Source organism: Mustelus asterias, chromosome 24, assembly GCF_964213995.1.
Source record: "Mustelus asterias chromosome 24, sMusAst1.hap1.1, whole genome shotgun sequence".
NCBI classification, from domain to species: domain Eukaryota; kingdom Metazoa; phylum Chordata; class Chondrichthyes; order Carcharhiniformes; family Triakidae; genus Mustelus; species Mustelus asterias.
Window position 1 is genome coordinate 41460317 of NC_135824.1, and position 23465 is coordinate 41483781.

General features: G+C 53.9%; 1 protein-coding gene and 1 long non-coding RNA gene across 2 annotated transcripts in view; both read right to left on the reverse strand.

The window, feature by feature from the left end:
• The window catches only part of LOC144511497 (uncharacterized), a 77143-nt gene that overhangs the window by 1917 nt on the left and 51761 nt on the right, over positions 1–23465 (reverse strand). The window lies entirely within an intron of this gene.
• LOC144511063 (uncharacterized) lies at positions 8684–22292 on the reverse strand. The gene is made up of 3 exons (XR_013500742.1): positions 22222–22292; positions 21964–22128; positions 8684–8804 (listed from the first exon to the last, which is right to left on the reverse strand). It is a non-coding gene; the product is annotated as an uncharacterized LOC144511063 (long non-coding RNA).

The following is a 23465-nucleotide window of genomic DNA, read 5'->3' on the forward strand; positions in this document are numbered from 1 at the left end:
CACTCCATCCCACTCCCCTCACTCACTCCATCCCACTCCCCTCAATCGCTCCATCCCACTCCCCTCACTCGCTCCATCCCACTCCCCTCACTCACTCCATCCCACTCCCCTCACTCCATCCCCCTCCCCTCACTCACTCCATCCCACTCCCCTCTCACTCCATCCCACTCCCCTCACTCACTCCATCCCACTCCCCTCACTCACTCCATCCCACTCCCCTCACTCACTCCATCCCACTCCCCTCACTCACTCCATCCCACTCCCCTCACTCACTCCATCCCACTCCCCTCACTCACTCCATCCCACTCCCCTCACTCACTCCATCCCACTCCCCTCACTCACTCCATCCCACTCCCCTCACTCACTCCATCCCACTCCCCTCACTCGCTCCATCCCACTCCCCTCACTCGCTCCATCCCACTCCCCTCACTCGCTCCATCCCACTCCCCTCACTCGCTCCATCCCACTCCCCTCACTCGCTCCATCCCACTCCCCTCACTCGCTCCATCCCACTCCCCTCACTCGCTCCATCCCACTCCCCTCACTCGCTCCATCCCACTCCCCTCACTCGCTCCATCCCACACGCCTCACTCGCTCCATCCCATTCCACTCACTCGCTCCATCCCACTCCCCTCACTCGCTCCATCCCACTCCCCTCACTCGCTCCATCCCACTCCCCTCACTCACTACATCCCACTCCCCTCACTCACTACATCCCACTCCCCTCACTCACTACATCCCACTCCCCTCACTCACTACATCCCACTCCCCTCACTCACTACATCCCACTCCCCTCACTCGCTCCGTCCCGCTCCCCTCACTCACTACATCCCGCTTCCCTCACTCGCTCCATCCCACTCCCCTCACTCACTCCATCCCACTCCTCTCACTCGCTCCATCCCACTCCTCTCACTCGCTCCATCCCACTCCCCTCACTCACTCCATCCCACTCCTCTCACTCGCTCCATCCCACTCCCCTCACTCGCTCCATCCCACTCCCCTCACTCGCTCCATCCCACTCCCCTCTCACGCTCCATCCCACTCCCCTCACTCGCTCCATCCCACTCCCCTCACTCGCTCCATCCCACTCCCCTCACTCGCTCCATCCCACACGCCTCACTCGCTCCATCCCATTCCACTCACTCGCTCCATCCCACTCCCCTCACTCGCTCCATCCCACTCCCCTCACTCACTCCATCCCACTCCCCTCACTCACTCCATCCCACTCCCCTCACTCACTCCATCCCACTCCCCTCACTCGCTCCATCCCACTCCCCTCACTCGCTCCATCCCACTCCCCTCACTCGCTCCATCCCACTCCCCTCACTCGCTCCATCCCACTCCCCTCACTCGCTCCATCCCACTCCCCTCAATCGCTCCATCCCACTCCCCTCACTCGCTCCATCCCACTCCCCTCACTCACTCCATCCCACTCCCCTCACTCCATCCCCCTCCCCTCACTCACTCCATCCCACTCCCCTCTCACTCCATCCCACTCCCCTCACTCACTCCATCCCACTCCCCTCACTCACTCCATCCCACTCCCCTCACTCACTCCATCCCACTCCCCTCACTCACTCCATCCCACTCCCCTCACTCACTCCATCCCACTCCCCTCACTCACTCCATCCCACTCCCCTCACTCACTCCATCCCACTCCCCTCACTCACTCCATCCCACTCCCCTCACTCACTCCATCCCACTCCCCTCACTCGCTCCATCCCACTCCCCTCACTCGCTCCATCCCACTCCCCTCACTCGCTCCATCCCACTCCCCACACTCGCTCCATCCCACTCCCCTCACTCGCTCCATCCCACTCCCCTCACTCGCTCCATCCCACTCCCCTCACTCGCTCCATCCCACTCCCCTCACTCGCTCCATCCCACTCCCCTCACTCGCTCCATCCCACACGCCTCACTCGCTCCATCCCATTCCACTCACTCGCTCCATCCCACTCCCCTCACTCGCTCCATCCCACTCCCCTCACTCGCTCCATCCCACTCCCCTCACTCACTACATCCCACTCCCCTCACTCACTACATCCCACTCCCCTCACTCACTACATCCCACTCCCCTCACTCACTACATCCCACTCCCCTCACTCACTACATCCCACTCCCCTCACTCGCTCCGTCCCGCTCCCCTCACTCACTACATCCCGCTTCCCTCACTCGCTCCATCCCACTCCCCTCACTCACTCCATCCCACTCCTCTCACTCGCTCCATCCCATTCCTCTCACTCGCTCCATCCCACTCCCCTCACTCACTCCATCCCACTCCTCTCACTCGCTCCATCCCACTCCCCTCACTCGCTCCATCCCACTCCCCTCACTCGCTCCATCCCACTCCCCTCTCACGCTCCATCCCACTCCCCTCACTCGCTCCATCCCACTCCCCTCACTCGCTCCATCCCACTCCCCTCACTCGCTCCATCCCACACGCCTCAGTCGCTCCATCCCATTCCACTCACTCGCTCCATCCCACTCCCCTCACTCGCTCCATCCCACTCCCCTCACTCACTCCATCCCACTCCCCTCACTCACTCCATCCCACTCCCCTCACTCGCTCCATCCCACTCCCCTCACTCGCTCCATCCCACTCCCCTCACTCGCTCCATCCCACTCCCCTCACACGCTCCATCCCACTCCCCTCACACGCTCCATCCCACTCCCCCACTCACTCCATCCCGCTCCCCTCACTCGCTCCATCCCACTCCCCTCACTCGCTCCATCCCACTCCCCTCACTCGCTCCATCCCACTCCCCTCACTCGCTCCATCCCACTCCCCTCACTCGCTCCATCCCACTCCCCTCACTCGCTCCATCCCACTCCCCTCACTCGCTCCATCCCACTCTCCTCACTCGCTCCATCCCACTCCCCTCACTCGCTCCATCCCACTCCCCTCACTCGCTCCATCCCACTCCCCTCACTCGCTCCATCCCACTCCCCTCACTCGCTCCATCCCACTCCCCTCACTCGCTCCATCCCACTCCCCTCACTCGCTCCATCCCACTCCCCTCACTCGCTCCATCCCACTCCCCTCACTCGCTCCATCCCACTCCCCTCACTCGCTCCATCCCACTCCCCTCACTCACTACATCCCACTCCCCTCACTCACTACATCCCACTCCCCTCACTCACTACATCCCACTCCCCTCACTCACTACATCCCACTCCCCTCACTCGCTCCGTCCCGCTCCCCTCACTCACTACATCCCGCTTCCCTCACTCGCTCCATCCCACTCCCCTCACTCACTCCATCCCACTCCTCTCACTCGCTCCATCCCACTCCTCTCACTCGCTCCATCCCACTCCCCTCACTCACTCCATCCCACTCCTCTCACTCGCTCCATCCCACTCCCCTCACTCGCTCCATCCCACTCCCCTCACTCGCTCCATCCCACTCCCCTCTCACGCTCCATCCCACTCCCCTCACTCGCTCCATCCCACTCCCCTCACTCGCTCCATCCCACTCCCCTCACTCGCTCCATCCCACACGCCTCACTCGCTCCATCCCATTCCACTCACTCGCTCCATCCCACTCCCCTCACTCGCTCCATCCCACTCCCCTCACTCGCTCCATCCCACTCCCCTCACTCACTCCATCCCACTCCCCTCACTCGCTCCATCCCACTCCCCTCACTCGCTCCATCCCACTCCCCTCACTCGCTCCATCCCACTCCCCTCACACGCTCCATCCCACTCCCCTCACACGCTCCATCCCACTCCCCCACTCACTCCATCCCGCTCCCCTCACTCGCTCCATCCCACTCCCCTCACTCGCTCCATCCCACTCCCCTCACTCGCTCCATCCCACTCCCCTCACTCGCTCCATCCCACTCCCCTCACTCGCTCCATCCCACTCCCCTCACTCGCTCCATCCCACTCTCCTCACTCGCTCCATCCCACTCCCCTCACTCGCTCCATCCCACTCCCCTCACTCGCTCCATCCCACTCCCCTCACTCGCTCCATCCCACTCCCCTCACTCGCTCCATCCCACTCCCCTCACTCGCTCCATCCCACTCCCCTCACTCGCTCCATCCCACTCCCCTCACTCGCTCCATCCCACTCCCCTCACTCCAAAAATTCTGGCGTTTCAGTCATTAAACTAGCGAGATATCTGGGGAATGTCGAATCCGGATAAACGAGCGGCAGATTGATACCTGAGGTTGGAGACTCTGTCGGGATTGGGGAACCTGATTCAGTGGATTCCGGCTGGGATTTATCATCGGCTCCCAGAGTTGGAGCTGTCCCTGGATCTGTGACAAGGGAGGAGATATGGGAGATCACAGAGCAGAAATCATCTCAATCCTTCATCTGTTTGTAGCGGAAATTCAGACCAATTTACACTTCCCAATTTATTCCACCCGGAATCAGTCAGTGCCCAGAAACTGTGTCACAACGAGACATTAAATCACACTGCACTCTGCACGCAGCACACTAACTCCTGTCACTGCATCCCACTGCCCTCAATCCCACTCCCCTCGCTTCCTCCATCCCACTGCCCTCGCTCACTCAATCCCACTGCCCTCGCTCACTCAATCCCACTGCCCTCGCTCACTCAATCCCTCTGCCCTCGCTCCCGCTGCCCTCGCTCCCTCAATCCCGCTCCCCTCGCTCCCTCAAACCCGCTGCCCTCGCTCCCGCTGCCCTCGCTCCCGCTGCCCTCGCTCCCTCCAACCCGCTCCCCTCGCTCCCTCCATCCCGCACCCCTCGCTCCCTCCATCCCGCTCCCCTCGCTCCCTCCATCCCGCTCCCCTCGCTCCCTCCACCCCGCTCCCCTCGCTCCCTCCACCCCGCTCCCCTCGCTCGCCCCACCCCGCTCCCCTCGCTCGCCCCACCCCGCTCCCCTCGCTCGCCCCACCCCGCTCCCCTCGCTCGCCCCACCCCGCTCCCCTCGCTCGCCCCACCCCGCTCCCCTCGCTCGCCCCACCCCGCTCCCCTCGCTCGCCCCACCCCGCTCCCCTCGCTCGCCCCACCCCGCTCCCCTCGCTCGCCCCACCCCGCTCCCCTCGCTCGCCCCACCCCGCTCCCCTCGCTCGCCCCACCCCGCTCCCCTCGCTCGCCCCACCCCGCTCCCCTCGCTCGCCCCACCCCGCTCCCCTCGCTCGCCCCACCCCGCTCCCCTCGCTCGCCCCACCCCGCTCCCCTCGCTCGCCCCACCCCGCTCCCCTCGCTCGCCCCACCCCGCTCCCCTCGCTCGCCCCACCCCGCTCCCCTCGCTCGCCCCACCCCGCTCCCCTCGCTCGCCCCACCCCGCTCCCCTCGCTCGCCCCACCCCGCTCCCCTCGCTCGCCCCACCCCGCTCCCCTCGCTCGCCCCACCCCGCTCCCCTCGCTCGCCCCATCCCGCTCCCCTCGCTCGCCCCATCCCGCTCCCCTCGCTCGCCCCATCCCGCTCCCCTCGCTCGCCCCATCCCGCTCCCCTCGCTCGCCCCATCCCGCTCCCCTCGCTCGCCCCATCCCGCTCCCCTCGCTCGCCCCATCCCACTCCCCTCGCTCGCCCCATCCCACTCCCCTCGCTCGCCCCATCCCACTCCCCTCGCTCGCCCCATCCCACTCCCCTCGCTCGCCCCATCCCACTCCCCTCGCTCGCTCCATCCCACTCCCCTCACTCACTCACTCCATCCCTCTCCCCTCACTCACTCCATCCCACTCCCCTCGCTCACTCCATCCCACTCCCCTCCCTCACTCCATCCCTCTCCCCTCCCTCACTCCATCTCTGCGCCGTCAGCCACAACACCCCTGTCCCTTCAGTCGCTGTGTCCCACTCTGTCAGTGTGAATTGAATGGATTGATGCAGTGAGCTGTGATTGGAGTGTGTGGAGAGCTGGTTTTGAAACACTGAAGCTGATACCTGAGGTTGGGGCCAGCGCGGCACTCGGTGAGACTTCCTCCTCCGCCTGTCGCGTGGACCCTTCCGGATCTCCCTGAACCTGGGCCGTTTTCGGATCTACAATGAACGGAGAGTGAGGTGAATCCCATATTCAAAGGTCTTTCTGTTCAGTGCTCTTGTGCAGGTCAGCGGGACGCCGGGAACATCTCCATCATAGCCCTTGACATTCCACTGGCAGCAGCGACTTGCGCCTTGGCACTGGGCCACACTCGCAACCTCACTCTAGTCTCTGGGGTAAGGAGTGAGGATGGGTGTGTTACAGAGATTGCCAACAGCGCCTGGAGCCAGCAGTCACCGGGGAGCGAGGGGTGATGGGGGGGACGAACACTCTGCGCCCTGAATCTTTCTCACTCCTCCTTCCCGAGAGACTGGGGTAACACAAGGGTCACCTCACCCCAGGCTCGGCAAACGGGAATCCTGCCGGCAGGATCTCATTGTCCAATTTTCCTTGCCCCCTTGCCGAGGATATTTTTATTTATACATGTAGGTACAGACCCCCGAGCAGAGACACACAGGTAAGTACAGACCCCCCATCAGAGAGACACAGGTAAGTACAGACCCCCCCATCAGAGAGACACAAGCACAGACCCCCCTTCAGAGACACACAGGTAAGTACAGACCCCCCTCCAGAGAGACACAGGTAAGTACAGACCCCCGAGCAGAGACACACAGGTAAGTACAGACCCCCCTTCAGAGACACACAGGTAAGTACAGACCCCCTCCAGAGAGACACAGGTAAGTACAGACCCCCCTTCAGAGACACACAGGTAAGTACAGACCCCCGAGCAGAGACACACAGGTAAGTACAGACCCCCCTTCAGAGACACACAGGTAAGTACAGACCCCCCTTCAGAGACACACAGGTAAGTACAGACCCCCCTTCAGAGACACACAGGTAAGTACAGACCCCCCTCCAGAGAGACACAGGTAAGTACAGACCCCCCTTCAGAGACACACAGGTAAGTACAGACCCCCCTTCAGAGACACACAGGTAAGTACAGACCCCCCTTCAGAGACACACAGGTAAGTACAGACCCCCCTTCAGAGAGACACAGGTAAGTATAGACCCCCCCATCGGAGACAGATAGGTAAGTACAGACCCCCAGCAGAGAGACACAGGTAAGTACAGACCCCCCTTCAGAGAGACACAGGTAAGTATAGACCCCCCTTCAGAGAGACACAGGTAAGTATAGACCCCCCAGTGGAGACACACAGATAAGTATCATTCCCCTCACACAACGAAGAGAAACATCGAACTTTCCGTCTATGTTTTTTTGTGACATTTCCAAGTCAGGTTTCTTGATCTTTTGGAAGGAGCAGTTTACCTGTGCAATAGGCAGCGCAATAGCGTAAGGACTTCAACTCGTACACGATGTAATGGCTGCAGTTTTTAATCTTTATCTGGTGGCGCCAGTCACAGAGTTTCCCATTCCAGTTTGAGCAAACTGTTCTGGTCACCACCCCCTGTTCCAGGGTCGGATGTGATCCTGAAATGAGGTGTATAAATATTGGAGAGTGTAAGCGATGTGAACAGTGCTGGACAGTGAGTGTAAATCTGATATTGTAAAGTCTGACTCTACCCTGTAACCAGCCTGGACGATGTGTGGAGCAGTGTCCCGGTGCGACCCGAGTCTCCGGAATCTTCCATCCGCCAGAACTGGAACAACAATCACACAAACACACGCACTCATCATCAGCTCCTGAACTGCCAACGTCAGTAACAACATGCCCAGTACACCTTCCTGGAAGCTCGCCAGGTGGATAGAGAGGTTATAGTTGGTTGGCCAGGCTAGATTGCCCCTTAGTGTCAGGGGGACCAGCTCGGCCAAATGCATGGGGTTATGGGGATACGACCTGGGTGGGATTGTGTTCGGTGCAGACTCGATGGGCTGAATGGCCTCCTTCTGCACTGTATGATTCTATAATTCTCTGACTCTGCCCCACAGCAAATCCGTACTTTCGCCCCCTCCAGTCTGTGCACCACACCCTACCCCCACTTCAACCCTCGGCCCTACCCCCTCCCTTCCAGATCCAATGTGCCGTTTAATGCACTGCCCCGGGACCATGTCCCCCCCCATCCCGTTTCCCCTCTCTCTCTGCTCTCTCTCTCTCGATCCAGTGTTCGCTCCCTTTGCCTCTCTCGATCCGGTGCTATGTCTCTGTTCTCTCTCTGTCTCTCTTTCGAGTGGCATTTCCCCGACTCTCTCTGTTCTCTCTATTTATCCAGTATTATCTCCTTTTTCTCTCACTCTATTCTCTCTCTCTCTCTACCCAGTGTTAGCTCCGTTTACTTTCTCTCTCTCTCTCAATCAAGTGTTAACTCCCTCTCTCTGTGCTATCTCTCTCCATCCAGTGTTGTTTCCCTTCACATACACTCTCTCTCTATCCAGTGTTTTCTGCCTTTACACATTCTCTCTATTTCCACTGTTATTTGCCTTTACTTTCTCTGTTCCTTCTCTCTCTATCAAATGTTATCCCCTTTAATCTCTCTCTCTGTACTTTATCTCTCTCTATCCAGTGTTATCTCCCTTTACACTGTCCCTCTGTTCTTCCTCTCTCTCTATCCAGTGTTATGGCCTTTTACACAGTCCATCTGTTCTTTCTCTCTCTCTAACCAGTTTTATCTCCCTTACTCTCTCCCTCTCTCTCTATCCAGCGTTTTTATCTTTTACCCTTTGTTTCCCTTCTCCAACCCAACATGGTTTTGTGCTGTGTCCAAACCACCTCATGTCCCCTCCCGCACGCCGCTCCGGTCTAGTCGCTGACCTGTTAAATCGATACCACCCGTGGTTGAGTTTATTATTGCATTTTCGAGGAGAGCAGCCTGTCCCGTTACACTCTGCACTCCTCCAGGGCTGGTCCAGGACAGTGTGATTTACACATGGGTCAGCGATTGCCAGGTCTGCGACTGGTTGACAGAGAAAGGATTCATCATCATATTAAGTCCATTTATTGTTGGAGAGACTTGGAAATCTGGGGGTGTCAGTAACATTAGATTGAACGTTTCTCCCCAATAGCAAATCCACACGGTTTCCCATCTGTCTCCCAGTACAGACTATTCCCCGCTCCCTCCTCTCCAGCGTAACTCAGTAACTCGCAACAGGCAACGCTTCCACATCAATCCCGCTCCCCAGCAAGCAGCGACCAGCTCACATTCACTTCACCCATCTGCCTCCCTGGGGCCGGGATCCAGGATGTCACTGTTCGAGTCGCAGAGATCCTGAGGTGGGAGGGAGAGGAGCCAGAGGTAGCGGTACATATTGGTACCGCTGATGTGGGAAGGAAGGGGGAAGGGGTCATGAAAAGAGAGTAGAGGGAATTAGGGAGACAGCTGAGAAGGAGGAAAGCAAAGGTAGTAATCTCAGGATTGCTGCCTGTGCCACGGGAAGGTGAGGAAAGGAATGGAGTGAGGTGGAGGATGAATGTGTGGCTGAGGGACTGGTGCAGGGGGCAGGGATTCAGGTTCCTGGACCATTGGGACCTCTTTAGGGGCAGGTGTGATCTGTACACAAAAAGCGGGTGGCACTTGAATCCCAGGGGGACCAATATCCTGGCAGGAAGGTTGGCAAAGGCTACTGGGGAGAGTTTAAACTCGATAGGTTGGGGGGAGGGGATCGAGACGAGGAGACTGGGAGCGAGGAAGTTAGCTCGCAAACAGAGAAAGGTTATAGACAGTGCAAGAGGGGGGATGGACAGGGAATAGAGAAGGGGAGAGCTCAGACCAAAGGATTGAGATGTGTTTACTTTAATGCCAGGAGTATAGTGAATAAAGGGGATGAGCTCAGAGCGTGGATCGATGCCTGGAAGAGTGATGTGGTGGCCATTACGGAGACTTGGATGTCTCAGGGTCAGGACTGGATACTCCAGGTGCCGGGATTCAGATGTTTCAGGAAGGACAGGGAGGGAGGCAAGAGACGGGGTGGAGTGGCACTGCTGATCAGGGATAGTGTCACAGCTGTAGAGAAGGTGTATGCTGTGGAGGGATTGTCCACCGAGTCTCTGTGGGTGGAAGTTCGGAATGGGAAGGGGTCGATCACTTTGCTGGGAGTTTTTTATAGGCCGCCCAATAGTGACAGGGAGGTGGAGGAGCAGATAGGGAAACAGATCCTGGAGAGTTGCGGTAATAGCAGAGTTGTTGTGATGGGAGACTTTAATTTCCCAAACATAGATTGGAACATCCCGAAGGGTAAGGGGATTGGATGGGGAGGAGTTCGTTAGGTGTGTTCAGGAGGGTTTCCTGACACAGCATGTGGACAAGCCTACAAGAGGAGAGGCTGTACTTGATCTGATACTGACCAATGAACCTGGACAGGTGTCAGATCTCTCAGTGGGAGAGCATCTTGGGGATAGCGATCATAACTCTATCTCTTTATGCTTGCATTGGAAAAAGAGAGGATCAGGCAAGCTAGGAAAGCGTTTATGTGGAGTAAGGGGAAATATGAAGACATTAGACAGCAAATTAGAGGAGTAAATTGGAAGGAGGTATTCTTGGGGAAACCTACTGACGAGAGGTGGCAGTTTTTCAAGGAATGTCTGTCGAGAGTTCTACAGGACAACGTTCCGAGCAGACAGGGAGGAGTTGGTCGGTTAAAGGAACCGTGGTGCACGAAAGCTGTGCGGGACCTAGTCGAGAGGAAAAGGAAAGCGTACAAAAGGCTCAGAGAGCTTGGCGAAGATAGGGATCTAGATGAGTATACGGCTTGTAGGAAGGGACTAAATAAGGAAATTAGGAGAGCCAGAAGGGGTCACGAGGAGGCCCTGGCAGGTAGGATTAAGGAGAACCCTAAGGCGTTCTATAAATATGTAAAGAGTAAAAGGATGAGACGTGAAGGAATAGGGCCTATAAAAGGTGAAGGCGGGAAAATCTGTACGGAACCAGTAGAAGTGGCAGAGGTGTTCAATGAGTTATTTGCCTGGGTTTTCACAGAGGAGAAGGACATGGGGGGATGTACTGTGGGCGTGCGGTGGACTGAAAGGATTGAGTATGTAGACTTTAAGAAAGAGGTTGTGCTGGAATCTTTGAATGGCATCAAGATAGATAAGTCGCCGGGTCCGGATGGGATGTACCCCAGGTTACTGTGGGAGGCGAGGGAAGAGATTGCAGAGCCTGTGGCGATGATCTTTGCGTCGTCGATGGAGACGGGAGAGGTGCCGGAGGATTGGAGGATTGCGGATGTGGTTCCTATTTTCAAGAAGGGGAATAGAGATAGCCCAGGAAATTACCGACCGGTGAGTCTAACCTCAGTGGTTGGTAAGCTGATGGAGAAGATCCTGAGGGACAGGATTTATGAGCATTTAGAGAGGTTTAGTATGCTCAAGAATACTCAGTATGGCTTTGTCAAGGGCAGATCGTGCCTTACGAGCCTGGTGGAGTTCTTCGAAAATGTGACTAAACACATTGACGAAGGGAAGGCGGTAGATGTGGTTTACATGGATTTTAGCAAGGCGTTCGATGAGGTTCCCCATGCAAGGCTTCTAGAAAAAGTGAGAGGGCATGGGATCCAAGGGGCTGCTGCCCTGTGGATCCAGAACTGGCTTGCCCAAAGGAGGCAGAGAGTGGGTATAGATGGGTCTTTTTCTAAATGGAGGTCGGTCACCAGTGGTGTGCCCCAGGGATCTGTTCTGGGACCCTTGCTGTTTGTCATTTTCATAAATGACCTGGATGAGGAAGTGGAGGGATGGGTTGGGAAGTTTGCCGACGACACGAAGGTTGGTGGGGTTGTGGATGGTCTGGAGGGATGTCAGAAGTTACAGAGGGACATATCATATCATAGAAATCATAGAAACCCTACAGTGCAGAAGGAGGCCATTCGGCCCATCGAATCTGCACCGACCACAATCCCACCCAAGCCCTACCCCCACATATTTTACCCGCTAATCTCTAACCTACCCATCCCAGGACTCTAAGGGGCAATTTTTAACCTGGCCAATCAACCTAACCCGCACATCTTTGGATAGGATATTGCATCATAGATAGGATGCAAGACTGGGCGAAGAAGTGGCAGATAGACTTCAACCCAGATAAATGCGTAGTGGTCCATTTTGGTAGGTCAAATGGGATGAAGGAGTACAATATAAAGGGAAAGACTCTTAGTACTGTAGAGGATCAGAAGGACCTTGGGGTCCGGGTCCATAGGACTCTAAAATCGGCCCCGCAGGTGGAGGCGGTGGTTAAGAAGGCGTATGGTGTGCTGGCCTTTATCAATCGAGGGATTGAGTTTAAAAGTCCGGGGATAATGATGCAGCTATATAAGACCCTCGTCAGACCCCACTTGGAGTACTGTGCTCAGTTCTGGTCGCCTCACTATAGGAAGGATATGGAAAAGATTGAAAGGGTGCAGAGGAGATTTACAAGGATGTTGCCTGGATTGAGTGGATTATGAGGATAGGCTGAGGGAGCTCGGTCTTTTCTCCTTGGAGCTGGAGTTGGATGAGCTTAGGGTCATCAGGGAGGCAGAGAGGGCCATAGACACAAGCTTCAGAGATATAGTTGCTCCAGGGAATGAAAATAGATGGGTGACAGTGAGAGGGGCTGGGAGGAAGCAGTCGGTGCGGGGATCCCCTGTTGTCGTTCCCCTTAGCAACAAGTATTCCACTTTGGATACAGGTGAGGGGGGGCGACCTACCAGTGGTGAGCCGCAGTGACCAGATCGCCAGCGCTGAGTCCGTCCCTGTGGCTCAGAAGGGAAAGGGGGAGAGCGGTAGAGCTATAGTTATTGGGGACTCGTTTGTTAGAGGGATAGATAGGAGGTTCTGTGGCAACAAGAGAGACTCACGGATGGTATGTTGCCTCCCGGATGCCAGGGTCCGTGACCACTCCGACCGTGTCTTCAGGATTCTAAAGGGGGAGGGGGAACAGTCACAAGTCGTGGTGCACGTCGGCACCAAAGACATAGGTAAGAGAGGGGACGGGGATTTAAAACAGGAGCTTGGGTGGAAGCTGAGAGCCAGGACAAAACAGGTTGTCATCTCTGGTATGTTGCCGGTGCAATGGGATAGCGAGTTGAGGAACAGGGAGAGAGTGCAGTTAAACACATGGATGCAGGGATGGTGTAGGAGGGAGGGTTTCAGCTGTGTGGATAATTGGAACACTTTCTGGGGAAGGTGGGACCTGTACCAACAGGACGGGGTGCACCTGAACCAGAGGGGCACCAATATCCTGGGAGGGAAATTTGCTACAGCTCTTCGGGGGGGTTTAAACTAATTTGTCAGGGGGATGGGAAAAGGAGTTGTAGTCCGGAGGTCAGTGAGTGTAGTGAGGTACTGGGAAGGGTATCATGGTCAAAGGTGGGTACCAGCAGACTAGAAGGTGGGTTGAAGTGTGTCTACTTCAATGCAAGGAGCATCCGAAATAAGGTCGGTGAACTTGGGGCGTGGATTGGCACTTGGGACTACGATGTTGTGGCCATTACGGAGACATGGGTAGAACAAGGACAGGAATGGTTGTTGGAAGTTCCGGGGTATAGATGTTTCAGTAAGTGTAGGGTAGCTGGTAAAAGAGGTGGAGGAGTAGCATTGTTAATCAAGGACAGTGTAACGGCTGCAGAAAGGCATTTCGAAGGAGATCTGCCTACAGAGGTAATATGGGCTGAGGTTAGGAATAGGAAAGGAGCAGTCACGTTGTTAGGAGTTTACAATAGGCCCCCAAATAGTAATAGAGATGTGGAGCAAGAAATTGCTAAGCAGATTATGGATAGGTGTGGGGGGTCACAGGGTAGTTGTCATGGGGAACTTTAACTTTCCAAATATTGATTGGAACCTTTGTAGGTCAAATAGTTCAGATGGGGCAGTTTTTGTGCAGTGTGTGCAGGAGGGTTTCCTGACACAATATGTGGATAGGCCGACAAGAGGTGGGGCCACATTGGATTTGGTACTGGGAAATGAACCGCGCCAAGTGTTGGATTTGGTTGTGGGAGAGCACTTTGGAGATGGTGACCACAATTCGGTGTCTTTTGTTATTGCAATGGAGAGGGAGAGGGCCGTACGGCAGGGCATAGTTTACAATTGGGGGAGAGGTAATTATGATGCAATCAGGCGGGAATTAGGAAGCATAGGATGGGAACAAAAATTGTCAGGGAAAGGCACTGATAAGTGGAACCTTTTCAAGGAACAAATACTGGGTGTCCTTGATAGGTATGTCCCTGCCAGGCAGGGAGGAAATGGCCGAGTGAGGGAACCATGGTTCACAAAAAGGTGGAATGTCTTGTCAAGAGGAAGAAGGAAGCGTATGTTAGGTTGAGAAAACAAGGTTCAGTTGGCTCGATGGAGGGTTACAAGTTAGCAAGAAATGAGCTGAAAAAGGGGCTTAGGAGAGCTAGGAGGGGGCATGAGAAGTCCTTGGCGGGTCAGATCAAGGAAAACCCCAAGGCTTTTTACTATTATGTGAGGAATAAAAGAATGACCAGGGTGAGGTTGGGGCCGGTCAAGGACGGCAGTGGTAATTTATGCATGGAGTCAGAAGAGATAGGAGAGGTGATGAATGAATACTCTTCTTCGGTGTTCACCAAGGAGAGGGGCCATGTTTTTGAGGAAGAGAGGGTGTCACAGGCTGATAGGCTGGAGGAAGTAGATGTTCGGAGGGAAGATGTACGAGCAATTTTGAACAAACTGAAAGTTAATAAGTCCCCTGAGCCTGATGAAATATATCAGAGGATTCTTTGGGAGGCAAGGAACAAAGAACAACACAGCACAGGAACAGGCCGTTTGGCCTTCCAAGCCCGTGCCGCTCCCTGGTCCAAACTAGACCATTCTTTTGTATCCCTCCATTCCCACTCCGTTCATATGGCTATCTCGATAAGTCTTAAACGTTCCCAGTGTGTCCGCCTCCACCACCTTGCCCGGCAGCGCATTCCAGGCCCCCACCACCCTCTGTGTAAAATATGTCCTTCTGATATCTGTGTTAAACCTCCCCCTCTTCACCTTGAACCTATGACCCCTCGTGAACGTCACCACCGACCTGGGGAAAAGCTTCCCACCGTTCACCCTATCTATGTAGTAGAGTGTGACAGTTGGTGTCTCAGTGAGGGAGTGTTGCTCGGGCTGCAGTGGAGAGTGACAGTTGGTGTCTCACTGAGGGAGTGTTGCTCGGGCTGCAGTGGAGAGTGACAGTTGGGGAAGTGTGGGGAAGTTTTTTGTTTTCTTTTTTTCTTGCTGGTAATGGCTTCAGGGATGGCAGTTCAGGCAGTATGCTGCATCTCCTGTTGGATGTATGTGGTGAGGAAATCCAGTAGTGTTTCAGGAGATTTTAGTTGTAAGAAGTGCATTAGATTGCAGCTTCTGGAGGAGCGTGTAAAGGAGCTGGAGGGGGAGGTAGAGGAACTCCGCATAATTCGGGAGGCGGAGGTGGAAGTTGATAGGAGTTATAGAGAAATAGTAACTCCTAGAAATGAGGCTTGGGTCAATGCCAGGAGGAGGGGTAAGAAGCAATCGGGAAGACAATCCCCTGGGGCGGTTCCCCTCCATAATAGGTTTTCGGTGCTGGAGGCTACAGTTGAGGAGGAATCAACTGAGCATAGAGAGCAGATCTCTGGGGGTGAGCCGAGTGAGAAAGCTCAGGTGGTTAGGGGCTGTAAAAGACTGGGCCTTGTGATTGGGGACTCCACAATCAAGGAGACAGATAGGAGGGTCGGAACTAAAGGTAGGGACTCAGGGTTGGTGTGTTGCCTACCAGGGGCTGGGGTCCGGGATGTGTCTGACAGGGTATTCAGGACTCTTAGGGGGGAGGGAGATAAACCACAAGTTATTGTACATGTGGGGACACACGACATAGGGAGGATAGGGGAAGGGGATATTAGGCAGGGATTTATGGAGTTGGGGTGGAAACTAAAGGCCAAGACTGACAGAGTGGTTATCTCTGGACTCTTGCCTGTACCACGGGATAGTTTAGAGAGGAATAGGGAGAGGGAAGGTTTGAATTCATGGCTGAGGGGATGGTGCAGGAGGGAGGGGTTCAGGTACTTAAGCAATTGGGGCTCGTACTGGGGAAGGTGTGACCTCTATGAGAAGGATGGTCTACACCTTAATCAGAAGGGGACCAATATCCTGGGGGGTAAATTTGCTAAGGCCATGCAGGGAGGTTTAAACTGATTCGGGGGGGGGGAGGGATCCTGAGTAGTGGGGCTGAAAGTGAGGGATGCATGGATGGGGACTGCAATGCACAGCATTGCAGAGGTGGGGTGGAGCAGGGTTTGAAATGTGTATACTTCAATGCCAGGAGTATTCGCAATAAAGTGGGTGAACTTGCAGCGTGGATCAGTACCTGGGACTTCGATGTTGTGGCTATTTCAGAGACATGGATAGAGCAGGGGCAGGAATGGATGCTGCAGGTCCCGGGGTTCAAATGTTTTAGTCGAAGTAGGGAAGGAGGTAGAAGAGGGGGAGGGGTAGCATTATTGGTCAGAGATTGTATCACAGTGTCAGAGAGGAGGTTTGATGAGGACTTATCTGTTGAGGTAGTATGGGCGGAGATTAGAAATAGGAGAGGAGAGGTCACCCTGTTGGGAGTCTTTTATAGACCTCCTAAAAGTTCTAGAGAGGTTGAGGAAAGGATTGCGGAGTCAATCCTGCTTAGGAGTGAAAGTAATCGGGCAATTGTTATGGGGGATTTTAACTTGACTAATATTGACTGGAATTGTTATAGCTCTAGCTCGTTAGAGGGGTCAGTTTTTGTTCAAAGCGTGCAGGAAGGTTTTTTGACTCAGTATGTAGACAGGCCAACTAGAGGTGAGGCTATATTGGATCTGGTGCTGGGAAATGAGCCAGACCAGGTGCTAGACTTGGAAGTTGGTGTGCATTTTGGTGATAGTGACCACAATTCGGTTACGTTCACCTTAGTGATGGAAAGGGATAGGCATGAACCTCGGGCCAGTGGTTTTAGCTGGGGGAAGGGTAATTATGAGGCTATTAGGAGAGAATTAGGAAACATAGGTTGGACTAGGAGATTACAGGGACTGGGAACGTCCGACATGTGGAGTTTTTTCAAGGAGCAGCTACTGCGAGTCTGTGATAGGTATGTCCCTGTCAGGCAAGGAGGAATTGGTAGGGCTAGGGAACCGTGGTGCACCAAAAAAGTTTCGTTGTTGGTTAAAAAGAAAAAGGAGGCTTATGTTCGGATGAGACGTGAGCACTCGGGTAGTGCACTAGAAAGCTTTAGATTGGCTAAGAGGGAGTTGAAGAGCGAGCTTAGAAGGGCTAAAAGGGGACATGAGAAGACTTTGGCGGATAGGGTTAAAGAGAATCCTAAGGCGTTCTATAGGTATGTCAAGAACAGAAGGTTGGTTAGGGCAAGTTTAGGGCCAGTTATAGATGGCAGAGGGAAGTTATGTGTGGAACCGGAGGAGATTGGTGAAGCATTGAACCAATATTTCTCTTCGGTGTTCACGCAAGGGGACATGAATATAGCTGAGGAGGACACTGGGTTGCAAGGGAGTAGAATAGACAGTATTACAGTTGATAAGGAGGATGTGCAGGATATTCTGGAGGGTCTGAAAATAGATAAATCCCCTGGTCCGGATGGGATTTATCCAAGGATTCTCTGGGAGGCAAGAGAAGTGATTGCAGAGCCTCTGGCTCTGATCTTCAGGTCGTCGTTGGCCTCTGGTATAGTACCAGAAGATTGGAGGTTAGCGAATGTTGTCCCATTGTTTAAGAAGGGGAACAGAGACTTCCCCGGGAATTATAGACCGGTGAGTCTCACTTCTGTTGTCGGCAAGATGTTGGAAAAAATTATAAGGGATAGGATTTATAGTTATTTGGAGAGTAATGAATTGATAGGTGATAGTCAGCATGGTTTTGTGGCAGGTAGGTCGTGCCTTACTAACCTTATTGAGTTTTTTGAGAAAGTGACCAAGGAGGTGGATGGGGGCAAGGCAGTGGACGTGGTATATATGGATTTTAGTAAGGCGTTTGATAAGGTTCACCATGGTAGGCTTCTGCAGAAAATGCAGATGTATGGGATTGGGGGTGATCTAGGAAATTGGATCAGGAATTGGCTAGCGGATAGGAAACAGAGGGTGGTGGTTGATAGTAAATATTCATCATGGAGTGCGGTTACAAGTGGTGTACCTCAGGGATCTGTTTTGGGGCCACTGCTGTTTGTAATATTTATTAATGATCTGGATGAGGGTATAGTTGGGTGGATTAGCAAATTTGCTGATGACACCAAAGTCGGTGGTGTGGTAGGCAGTGAGGAAGGGTGTCGTAGTTTGCAGGAAGACTTAGACAGGTTGCAAAGTTGGGCCGAGAGGTGGCGGATGGAGTTTAATGCGGAGAAGTGTGAGGTAATTCACTTTGGTAGGAATAACAGATGTGTTGAGTATAGGGCTAACGGGAGGACTTTGAATAGTGTGGAGGAGCAGAGGGATCTAGGTGTATGTGTGCATAGATCCCTGAAAGTTGGGAATCAAGTAGATAAGGTTGTTAAGAAGGCATATGGTGTCTTGGCGTTTATTGGTAGGGGGATTGAATTTAGGAGTCGTAGCGTTATGTTGCAACTGTACACAACTCTGGTGCGGCCGCACTTGGAGTACTGTGTGCAGTTCTGGTCCCCACATTACAGGAAGGATGTGGAGGCTTTGGAGAGGGTGCAGAGGAGGTTTACCAGGATGTTGCCTGGTATGGAGGGGAGATCCTATGAGGAGAGGCTGAGGGATTTGGGATTGTTTTCGCTGGAAAGGCGGCGGCTAAGAGGGGATCTTATTGAAACATATAAGATGATTAGAGGTTTAGATAGGGTGGATAGTGATAGCCTTTTTCCTCTGATGGAGAAATCCAGCACGAGGGGGCATGGCTTTAAATTGAGGGGGGGTAGTTATAGAACCGATGTCAGGGGTAGGTTCTTTACCCAGAGGGTGGTGAGGGATTGGAATGCCCTGCCAGCATCAGTAGTAAATGCGCCTAGTTTGGGGGCGTTTAAGAGATCCGTAGATAGGTTCATGGACGAAAAGAAATTGGTTTAGGTTGGAGGGTCACAGTTTTTTTTTTTAACTGGTCGGTGCAACATCGTGGGCCGAAGGGCCTGTTCTGCGCTGTAATGTTCTATGTTCTAAAGAAGTTGAATCTCTTGTGAAGAGGAAGAAGGAGACTTATGTAAAGATGAGACGTGAAGGCTCAGTTAGGGCGCTTGAGAGTTACAAGTTAGCCAGGAAGGACCTAAAGAAAGAGTTAAGAAGAGCCAGGAGGGGACATAAGAAGTCTTTGGCAGGTAGGATCAAGGAAAACCCTAAAGCTTTCTATAGGTATGTCAGGAGTAAAAGAATGACGAGGGTAAGATTAGGGCCAGTCAAGGACAGTAGTGAGAAGTTGTGCGTGGAGTCTGAAGAGATAGGAGAGGCGCTAAATGAATATTTTTCGTCAGTATTCACACAGGAAAAAGACAATGTTGTCGAAGAGAATACTGAGATGCAGGCTATTAGACTAGACGGGATTGCAGTTCATAAGGAGGAGGTGTTAGCAATTCTGGAAAGTGTGAAAATAGAGAAGTCCCCTGGGCCGGATGGGATTTATCCTAGGATTCTCTGGGAGGCTAAAGAGAAGATTGCAGAGCCTTTGGCTTTGATCTTTGTGTCGTCATTGTCTACAGGAATAGTGCTAGAAGACTGGAGGATAGCAAATGTTGTCCCCTTGTTCAAGAAAGGGAGTAGAGACAACCCTGGTAATGATAGACCGGTGATCCTTACTTCTGTTGTGGGCAAAGTTTTGGAAAGGATTATAAGAGATAGGATTTATAATCATCTAGAAAGGAATAATTTGATTAGGGATAGTCAGCACGGTTTTGTGACGGGTAGGTCGTGCCTCACAAACCTTATTGAGTTCTTTGAGAAGGTGACCAAAGAGGTCGATGAGGGTAAAGCAGTTGATGTGGTGTATATGGATTTCAGCAAAAGTTTCGGAGCCAGGAGGTCACGCTGCAACTGTACAAAACTCAGGTGCGGCCGCACTTGGAGTATTGCGTACAGTTCTGGTCGCCGCATTATAGGATGTGGAAGCATTGGAAAGGGTGCAGAGGAGATTTACCAGGATGTTGCCTGGTATGGTGGGAAGGTCTTATGAGGTAAGGCTGAGTGTCTTGAGGCTGTTTTCGTCAGAGAGAAGAAGGTTAAGAGGTGACTTAATAGAGGGATACAAGATGATCAGAGGATTAGATAGGGTGGATAGTGAGAGCCTTTTTCCTCGGATGGTGATGGCGAGCACGAGGGGACATAGCTTTAAATTGAGGGGTGAGAGATATAGGACAGATGTTAGAGGTAGGTACTTTACTCAGAGTAGTAAGGGCGTGGAATGCCCTGCCTGCAGCAGTAGTGGACTCGTCAACATTAAGAGCATTCAAATGGTTATTGGATAAACATATGGATGATATTACAATAGTGTAGGTTAGAGGGGCTTTCGATTGGTTCCACAGGTCAGCGCAACATCGAGGGCCGAAGGGCCTGTACTGCACTGTAATGTTCTATGTTCTGTGTTCTTACCTGTTGAACCTGTACCATCCGTAGACAAGATCCTTGTCACACTGCCGCTGTCCCACACACTCTGTCCCAGTACAATCGCTGCTTCTCCAGGGCTGGTTCAGCACCGTGTGATCTACACACGGCCCAGAGAGTGCTGAGTTTGGGTCTGAGTGACAGAGAGATGTTTAACGTTAACAGATAAAGTACAGTCAATGTCAGAAACCTGTGACCCTCCCCCCTCACTCAGATAACAGCCTCAATGCTGGAGGGAGTGTCGGGGGATGGAGGAACCTCAGTGACGTGGAGAGATTGGGGAAAGTCGGGGAATGTTCTCCACGGGGAAGAGGTGAAGGCGGAGGAGGAGATTTCATCGAGGAGTTCAGTTCAGGAGGAGCGGGGGGCGGGGGGGGGGTGTTGGATCTGGGACAGAATCAAGAGTGATAATCGGTTCCTGCTGAGGGAGCAGGGTCAAGAACGAGAGGGGGGAAAACAGATTTATGGGGAATGGTCAGAGCAGCGATGGGGACATGAGATGTATTTTCAGCCGGTGAGTGGTTAGGGTGTGGTGTGAGCTCTCTGAGAGTGTGGGGGAGGCAGTTTTATCCCATGGATTCGAGAGGGAATTAGACTGGTATCTGGAAAGGCGGAATGTACCGAAGTTACATCCCACTGCCATCAGACACCCCATCCCTCTCCCCTCAGTCACTCCGTCCCTCTCCCCTCAGTCACTCCGTCCCTCTCCCCTCAGTCACTCCGTCCCTCTCCCCTCAGTCGCTCCGTCCCTCTCCCCTCAGTCGCTCCGTCCCTCTCCCCTCAGTCGCTCCGTCCATCTCCCCTCAGTCGCTCCGTCACTCTCCCCTCAGTCGCTCCGTCACTCTCCCCTCAGTCGCTCCGTCCCTCTCCCCTCAGTCGATCCGTCCCTCTCCCCTCAGTCGATCCGTCCCTCTCCCCTCAGTCGATCCGTCCCTCTCCCCTCAGTCGATCCGTCCCTCTCCCCTCAGTCGCTCCGTCCCTCTCCCCTCAGTCGCTCCGTTCCTCCCCCCTCTGTCGCTCCGTCCCTCCCCCCTCAGTCGCTCCGTCCCTCTCCCCTCAGTCGCTCCGTCCCTCTCCCCTCAGTCGCTCCGTCCCTCTCCCCTCAGTCGCTCCGTCCCTCTCCCCTCAGTCGCTCCGTCCCTCTCCCCTCAGTCGCTCCGTCCCTCCCCCCTCAGTCGCTCCGTCCCTCTCCCCTCAGTCGCTCCGTCCCTCTCCCCTCAGTCGCTCCGTCCCTCTCCCCTCAGTCGCTCCGTCCCTCTCCCCTCAGTCGCTCCGTCCCTCTCCCCTCAGTCGCTCCGTCCCTCTCCCCTCAGTCGCTCCGTCCCTCTCCCCTCAGTCGCTCCGTCCCTCTCCCCTCAGTCGCTCCGTCCCTCTCCCCTCAGTCGCTCCGTCCCTCTCCCCTCAGTCGCTCCGTCCCTCTCCCCTCAGTCGCTCCGTCCCTCTCCCCTCAGTCGCTCCGTCCCTCTCCCCTCAGTCGCTCTGTCCCTCTCCCCTCAGTCGCTCCGTCCCTCTCTCCTCAGTCACTGGGTGTGTCAGTGTCCCGGTATATCCAGTGTTGCCCTCCTGGGTCATTTTGAAACAGCAATGTACCTGTGCAATAAGCAGCGTCACAGCCTGGTGTCGGTTTCAGCTCATAGACAAAGTAACTGCTGCAGTTTTTAATCTTTATCTCTCGCTTCCAACTGCAGGGATTCCCATCCCAGTTAAAACAAACTGTCCCGCTTCCTTCCCCCTGTTCCAGGGTGGGATGTGATCCTGAAATGAGGTGTATAAATATTGGAGAGTGTATGCGATGTGAACAGTGCTGGACAGTGAGTGTAAATCTGATATTGTAAAGTCTGACTCTACCCTGTAACCAGCCTGGATGATGTGTGGAGCAGTGTCCCGGTGCGACCCGAGTCTCCGGAATCTTCCATCCGCCAGAAATGGAACAACAATCACAGAATCAGAGAATTACAGAATGATACAGCTGAGAATGAGCGCCATTCAGTCCCCCATGTCCCTGCTATCCCCTGTGAATGGTCCATCCAATGATGTCCAAGTCCCTTTCCCTCCCATAAGACATAATCGCAGAATTAGGCCACTCGGCCCATCGATCAGGGATAGTGTCACAGCTGTAGAGAAGGTGTATGCTGTGGAGGGATTGTCTACAGTCTCTGTGGGTGGAAGTTCGGAGTGGGAAGGCGTCCATCACTTTGCTGGGAGTTTTCTATAGGCCCCCCAATAGTGACAGGGAGGTGGAGGAGCAGATAGGGAAACAGATCCTGGAGAGATGCAATAATAGCAGAGTTGTTGTGATGGGAGACTTTAATTTCCCAAACATAGATTGGAATATCCCTCGGCCCATCGAGACTGCTCCGCCATTCAATCATGGCTGATATTGTTCTCATCCCCATTCTCCTGCCTTTTCTCCATGACCCCTGATCCCCTTATTAATCAAGAACCTATCGATCTCTGTCTTAAAGACACTCAATGACCCGGCCTCCGCAGCCTTCTGCGGCAAAGAGTTCCACAGATTCACCACTCTCTGGCTGAATAAATTCCTCCTCATCTCTGTTTTAATGGATCGTCTCTTTATCCTGAGGTTGTGCCCTCTGGTTCTAGTTTTTCCTACTGGTGGAAACACCCTCTCCACGTCCACTCTATCCAGGCCTCGCAGTATCCTGTAAGTTTCAATCAGATCCCCCCTCATCCTTCGAAACTCCGAGTATAGACCGAGAGTCCTCAACCGTTCCTCACACGATAAGCTGTTCATTCCAGGGATCATTCTTCTGAACCTCCTCTGGACCCTTTCCAAGGCCCAGCACATCCTTCCTTAGATACGGGGCCCAAAACTGCTCACAATACTCCAAATGGGGTCTGACCAGAGCCTTATACAGCCTCAGAAGTACATCCCTGCTCTTGTATTCTAGCCCTCTCGACATGAATGCTAACATTGCATCTGCCTTCCTAACTGCCGACTGAACCTGCACGTTAACCTGAAGAGAATCTTGAACAAGGACTCCCAAGATTCCTGGCTTGGGTCACTGTCTGTGTGGAGTTTGCACATTCTCCTCATGTCTGCATGGTTTCCTCCGGGTGCTCCGGTTTCC